Here is an 8004-nt window from a genome sequence, read left to right as displayed (position 1 = left end):
ATAAATATTCAAGTTGACCAAGACACATTTAGAAACTTTTCCTGTGAGGGTCTTCTCTCTTCCACTTTTCTCTTCTCTATGAAGTCAGGAACTCATTCACTTTGGGATTTTTGTTCTTCTGGGGTTCAAACACTAAGCTCTGTCAGAACTCCTAAGACCTACCCACCTCCTTCCTGTTTCTTTCATGACAGTGGCTTTTTTTCCATCCTCACCTTCAGATCTCCCCAGGATTATTTTTACTGCTCTGTTAGTGATCTCAAATGTTTCCTTTCAAAACACCTGCCCTTCAGATGACCAATCAGTCTTGGTTTCCTCAGGGGTTTTCTACATCTCTGGAAAGCTCTGAAGCTATCCAACTGTACACTCTTCAAAACATGACTCAGAAGGTCCGATATGATTGTGATGGCTAGTCTTGTTGTCAGCATGCCTACATCTAGAATCAACTAAAACCAAGCAGCAGGGCATGCCTGTGGGAGACATTCTTGTTTGGTTCATCTGAGGTGGGAAGACCATCCTGTTTCTAAGCCATACCTTCTGGTGGCAGCTCACATGAAGGGACATTGAACAAGGAAGCTTGGCTTTTGGCCTGCTTCCCCTCTCTCTAACTAGCAAGTTCATCGATCCTGTTTCTAAGATGTCCCTTCGTGATGTTAGGACTTACCCCCTTTGGGACTCCAATATAGACTGAAGACTGGTTGAGACATCCAGCCTCATGGGCTGAACAACTGCCTGATTCTTGGTCTTTATATCTGGAGACAACCACTGTTGTTAGACTACTTGAACCATAGTTTGTCTAAATTCTAATAAATCCCACATATGCATATATATTCAATCTATCAGTTTTGTTCCTTTAGAGAACCCTAATATATGAATTTATACACAACTAGCACTACATAATCCAAAACTCTTCTCAGAAAAATCCCATCTCCCTTCTGTTAAATGGTCTACATTTCCATATACAAGTCTTAATACTGCATCCAAGTCCATATCAGCCTTAGTCATGGTGGTAGTAATGTTGAAAGCAAAGCTCTACCAAGCCCTGACACCTCAATAGTGACACAGAGCAGTCTCCATCCAGTGCATGTTATACCATAACCATGAGAAATCTACATTGCAGAAAGTGCAGAACTGACCATCATAGCCATGCTGCCAACAGGTTCAGTTTGCACAGATATACTCCTAAGAAGGACCAGAGTATAGCTATATTATTCATGAGGTAGTATTCATCATCTAAGCTATAGGCTCTTCCCTGGGTGGGATCACAGCAAGACTCAGATAATTGTAATTAACCTGACTGAGTTTCATTCACACCAAGGGACCCACTTGCATTCTGTACAGGCCTGCTATCTGCCATTCTGCATTTGCATCTTCAGGGAGCAGACTCTTGGATATTCTAGGCAGGAGTCAAAAATTGTTTCTATAGTTAACCACATAATAACTAATTTTGTGTTTTTGAACTATATGTAGTCTTTGGGTGGTAAAATTCAGTATTACCAACCTTCAGACTGCTAAATGTTTCAAATTGTTGAACTTCTTTATCTTATTATTAAACTATGTGGGACAGCCCAGACATTTCACAACCACGTAGTGTTCTTAGCATCTTGGGAGAGAGGACAGTTTTCCTCTGTATTTACTGCTACTATTTAACTTGGCATTCTCTAAGCCTACAGACAGAACACATCCCATTGTTACAAACTTTGCCAGGGGGAACAAACCATTGAAATGTTGCTCTGAGCACTTCCAGAATTTCTCATTTAACTTCAGCAGTTATTCATGATCGACCTAGCATTCGTCATAGTTCTCCAACCAAGAGGAACAAAATTTCCCAAGCCTTTAGATAATTTCCCTGAGTAGCACTTTGGGGTCATCACAGTTGCCTGTGATGGTGAATGTCTGTAGTAAGGTATAAAATGCCCGCAGACACGAAAAACTTACCCAGTTAAGTCAGAGTCCTATTAAATTATACAGCAATACTGACTTTAAGTCATTGCAAAACGGTCTTATTACATGGTCTTTGAAAAATAAGTAAAAATTTTGAAAAACATTCATTGATCAGTTTCCTATCCCTTTCCTCAAATTTTCCCCAAAGAAAAGTGACCCCCATTTTGGCTGCAAGTGATCATCTTAAAACTGTAATTCTCTTTCAAATTATCTATGCTACAGTTATTTCAGATAATATTGTCAATGAAACTAGTTTTCACTTTACCTTTTCAACATGTAAGAGGAAAGTACCTATTTGTAACACCAGTTTGCTGTAGGTCCAAGCAAACACAGTCACTCTGGACAGATGGCTCTCTGGGGACATACTCTTCTACCCAGATCTGCCTTGGTGATCTGCCAGAGATCAACCAATGCATCAAACTGGAACAGGAGATTGTTTCTAATGCTTGTCTGCATGTTTCCTCTTGTAAATAAATAGTTTAGAGTTGCTGTCACAAAATCAGCTGCGTTCCTGGTAAGATACATCTGCACTTGCTATTCTACATTAACCACAGCAGAGAAGGTATTCTGAGCTTACCTTGCCACCAGTTGGCACCAAGTTTGAGAAAGTTTCTCTGACTCTTGGCTTATGTGAATTATAAACCATCACCAGAAGACATTCATAAATAGCCAGTCACAGAGATCCTTTGACATCCATCTCATAAATCGCCTAGTCAATGTTGTGAGAGAAGGTGATGGAGGCAAATGACACAGTCTCACTGGAAAGCACTCCTATACTTCCATTTGCTTGGTCCAGCAGCAAAATATTAACACAGGGAAAAAAAACAACATAAAAGATTAATTGCTATAAAATGCATTATTATACCAATACACAAAGCCCACCTCAACTGGGGTTTCCCATTGTTTACTGGCACACAGCTCTCTGAATATACAGAACACAATAGCTTTGTTGACAATATCAATGACCTGGATTTTGTTTTTATATGATTTGGAATTAATATCTTTTGGATAACACCAAGTCTCTGAGAGTTAAAGGTTGAGTCCCCACATAAAGCACCATTAGGATATGCCAGAACCCTTAGGAAAGTAGATTGTTAATGCTAGGAAATCAAATAACACACTGGAAATGCAGCCGTGCCTCTCCCTTTCTTGGCTTCCAAGAGGTGAGCAGAGTCCTCTTCTTCAAACTTCCACTTCCATGCTGGATCTCACAGGTCCGAAAGCAGTGTAGCCAAGGACTGAAATCCATGAAACCCTGAGCCACAGTAAGCCTTCCTTTTCTCTAAGCTTATTACCTCTGGTATTTTGTTGCTGTTAAAGAAAGCTGACTAACTTGGAGGCTAATCTCTCAGCTTGTGTCTGTTTTGCCTTCTGCAATAAGTGCTGTGTCCTCCATCTGGAAAGATATTTATTCTTATCAACAAAAGTTAGGTCTTGGATCAAAAACATGTATTTGCTTTAATACCCATATACTCTCTCTCATTCATATATATATATATATATATATATATATATATATGTGTGTGTGTGTGTGTGTGTGTGTGTGTGTGTGTGTGTATACATATACACATATTGCATGTGTCTGTGCATACTATTAATATACTCTTGTGTATAGTTTTTATGTTTTTCTAAACTTTGAAATGATCCTTTAAGATACTGAGACGGGACCAGAATGGGGACAACATTTGGGATATAAATAAATAAAGTAAATCATTTAGAAAAGAAGATACTGATTCTAGTTTATAAATGAGGGATTTTTTATTGAGGCTTCAGAATTCTTTTATTTAAGTTAAAGTGATTAGGGAAATGAATGCTTCAGCTCACCAACTAATCACAGAAATGCATGCTGTCCTTTATGATTTTTTGTCTATTTTTAATGACTTGTTCCAACTAGATTGACCATCTATTGTTTCAGAATAATATTCTATTCCTCTTTGTAACAGGTGAGGCCCCACTGTACTTGGATGCAATTTAAAGAAACCATTCTTATGAAAATATCCCTAATCTAGCCTGAGATAACCCCAGGCAATAACCTGCATAACTGGTGAGAACGACCCTCCTCTGTGCTCCAGAGTAGAGACCGCTAGCATAGCAAACCATCTTCAGTTTGTTCTTTTCTCTTTCTAATTGCTTCCCTGGCACCCTACAAATGACACAGACATTTAATAGAGTCACAAGATGTGGAAACATAATGCAGGGCGAGGAGCAACAATGGCCTTGCAACAAACAGCTGAGGCTGCTCCAGTGCTGGAATTGGCCGATCATGATTAGGATGTGTGCTTCTGTAAAGCAACCTGTACCATAGTTTTGCTTGGATTCAAAAGGATAAAGGAGACTGTGTGTACCAGTCTGTAAGTATATATAAAGACAGAAAAGAGGTAATGGAATTCAGTTTTAAATGTCTTCCAATACTGAGCTGACAGTCCTAGTTTGGACTTTTGTAAAAGGGTAAAATAAAATCCATTTTCTGACTGAGATGACCACACAGGCCCGATGAGCCAAGTGCAATCCCTGGATCCCACAATAGAGTGAGAAACCTGACTCCTAAAGGTTAATCTCTGACCTCCACACATTCCATGGCAAGTATGCCCACATCCATACATGCACATCATACAAATAATAATAATAATATTAATAATAATTTAGGGTGAAAATAGTTTGCAAGAAACAAGCTCAAACTCAAACTTGGATGGGATCCGAGTGGCTCGTATTGCCACATGTTAAGTGAAATTTAACCTAGAATGCCACTAGCCATGTCCCTCTCTATGTTATACATACAGTAACGATCTGACTCCAACCCTGTAATTTGGTGCACTTTTGGGTGGCAGGAGCAAAATAGAACTGGCATCATAATATGGAGACCTTGAAGCTCATCAAGAAATGGTGGGAAGCCAGTGAACCGTTGTGCACAGTGCCAACAGCATTCAGCCTACAGTTGTAATGTCATTATCATTATACAGATGAGATGCCTCTATGGCATTCCTTCAGAATTTTCTGGGGATAATGAATTTCATAGTAGACTTAAACCATGTTCCAAGAAATAAGGGAGAGCACCAAAACAACCTAAGAATTAATATCATGATTTTATTCTTGTTTCCAGGCAGGAATCTTCTGACTCTGACTCTATAGCCAGTTTTTGGCATTTCTAATATGAAATGTTAGTGGATAATATCACAGCTTTCTTGATAAAGTACCTCTGAGTCTAATTGTCCTTCTAGATATACAGAGTTTTCACTTGTTAGTTTTGTTTCTGCTCTGAGTTGACCTGCTTAACTTTTGTATTCACTAAAGCTTCTACTGAATGATACAATTGGCCCTCTGTAATGATGGCTTCTGTGCCAACTGTGGATTCTCTCAAATGCAAACTGATAACACCCCTTTAAAATGACATGAACAAACTTCTTGCCATCGTCCTCTAAACAATACAATATAACATTATGTACATGTTGCTGGCATGGTATTAGGCACTACAAGTGATTTACAAGTGATTTAAATTTTGCAGTAGGATGTGGAAAGGTCAAATGCAAATATATGTCATATGAGGGCATTGAGCACCCACTTATTTTGGAATCCGCAGGGCGATGGAAACAATCACAACTGCACTCTCCTCAAGGAATCACTTCATTAAATAAGATAATGAATGCAAACTGCACAGGCTCAGCCAACTGTAAGCATTATATTAGTATTTAGTGCATTTTTGTTACGTGTATCATCATAATTATTATGTAATTATTCTCTACTTGGGACATTATACAAACACACTCGGCTCCAGTTTCTCACTTTCCTTACATTGCTATTTAGCCATGGCCTTAGACGGTTTTATAAAATAGTCATATGTGTGTGAAAGCAGAACTCTAGCCATGAATTCTGATCCTTTTCAGAGGTACAGATGCTCATTGTCAGATCAGTGTGCATACTCTAGAGAATAAACTAGGGAAGCTAATGAGAAGGGTGGCAAGTGATGGTTTTTAAACAGAACTTCTTGCTGATAATCGAGCCTGGGGCTTTCAAGCTCAGGCACGACAAACACAGCAGGGTTACCAGGGCTCTTTATAGCTATAAAAGAATGGTAAATCATCTAGAAGCTTAATGCAGAACCAAGGATCAAATTTGCTAAAAAGTAAAACACAACCCCAGCAATGTGGCTTCACTTTAATTGAACCAGACTCTGAGCAATGGCAGCCTGAGTTAGGATAAATTGATAACAATCTATGTATTAGTGGAGGCTAAGAACTAAGGGTGATATTAGCCTACATCTTAAATTAGCATTCAGAGAAAAGCAAACATGGTTCTAGTTACCGACAAAGCTTTGTGGTGATGCTTAGGAGGGGTGGGGGTGGGAGGCTCAGGGAACCTGTGCTGTACTTTCAAAGATTAAACTTAGACCCTAAATGCTGCAAAAAAAAAAAAAAAAAAGTGGTCTGTTGAACTCATGCACCCAAGTCATTAGATAAACATGCACACAGCAAACACTGTATGACAGTGAGAGTGGCCGAGAAGGTGTCACATTCTCAATTGCCTAAATGCATCATTAAAGCATCTATTTTTTTTTCAAAAATAATATCATTGAGACGATGAAAGTATACAGGAAAGTGTTTTAAAAAATACAGGAAAGTGTTATACATAAGTAAGGAAAGAAACAGCAAGCAAAAATCCTCTCAGGAGCCTCTATGTTAATTTAATGTGAAAAAACAACTTCAAAATAACTACTAAAGTATCAAAAGTTTGGAAATGAGGCTTGTTTGCAAAGTAAAGGGAACCATGATGACAACCCCTCACCAAGTCAAACTCTCAGAAGATAAAAGATAAAAGGCCTAAACCCAAGTTCTGAATTTGGAGGTAGAATAGCTGAAATTGGTTTACTATACAGGTTTTTAAAAAAAAAACCTACAAACTCCAGATACATCAGTAGAGGTTGTATAAGCTGAAGAATAAAGAAGGGGAAATAAAAATGATACTAACATCTCAATAACCACATCGAATGTACTCAGCAATGTCCAGCATCCTACCACAAACACTCAACGAGCCGGAGAAGGATATCCTTTTTACTGACAATAGCTGATGTCATACATAATGCTATGAAGCTGAGAGCTTCCTCTCAAGATCAGAAATAAGATAAAAATGGCTGCTTTCTCAATACCTCTTCCAAACATTGCACCAGAGAGTCTAGACACACAGCTAGATCATAAAGCATGAGATCAAGATTATGAAAAAATCTATAAAATCATTTTCTGAACTGGATGTGGTGACAGACTCCTTTAATCAGAGCACTTAGAGATTTCAAGGCCAGTCTTGTCTATACAGAGAGTTCCAGAACTACACAATGACACCCTCTCTCCAAAAATAATATGCAGCCATCGTTGCAAGGAACATGATCTTTTATACAGAAATTCCTTCTAAGAAATCCCTTGCCAGGCATGGTGGCGCACACCTTTAATCCCAGCACTTGGGAGGCAGAGGCAAGCGGATTTCTGAGTTCGAGGCCAGCCTGGTCTGCAAAGTGAGTTCCAGGACAGCCAGGGCTACACAGAGAAACCCTGTCTTGGAAAAACAAAAAAACAACAACAACAACAAAAATAAAAAAAAACAAAAAACAAAAAAGGAAACCCCTCTTTAACTACCTAAGCTAAGTTGCAAAATGCAAATGAACCTACAAAATTTCATGGTGTTTTCTCACAGCTGCAATGAGTACTAAAAAGATGAAATTGAGAAAATCTTGCATAGAAAAGCTCACCAATAATAAAATATGAGTAAATTTTGAAAGAGAAATGCAAATCTTAGACTGTGGGAGCTTTTGTAGAATAAAATAACAAAACAATAAAACTGTAAAACTATGTAATAGAGTTAAGAGCACTTAGAAAAGTCTACAACAAAGAAAGTTTTTCCATATAAATCATCAGTTAGGCAATTTTCTTCTTAAATATGTATAGAAGCTTAAGAAATGAAAAGGAAACTCATAATGGACATTGTCAAAATTTTAAATGTGTTTCAAAGGATATCATCAAGAAAGTGATAATAACTTACTAAATGGGAGAAAAATCACACATCTTATAACTGCCTAGC

This window comes from Mus caroli, unplaced genomic scaffold, assembly GCF_978045245.1.
Source record: "Mus caroli unplaced genomic scaffold, Mus_caroli_1 scaffold_15, whole genome shotgun sequence".
NCBI classification, from domain to species: domain Eukaryota; kingdom Metazoa; phylum Chordata; class Mammalia; order Rodentia; family Muridae; genus Mus; species Mus caroli.
Note: the sequence above shows the minus strand (reverse complement) of the source record.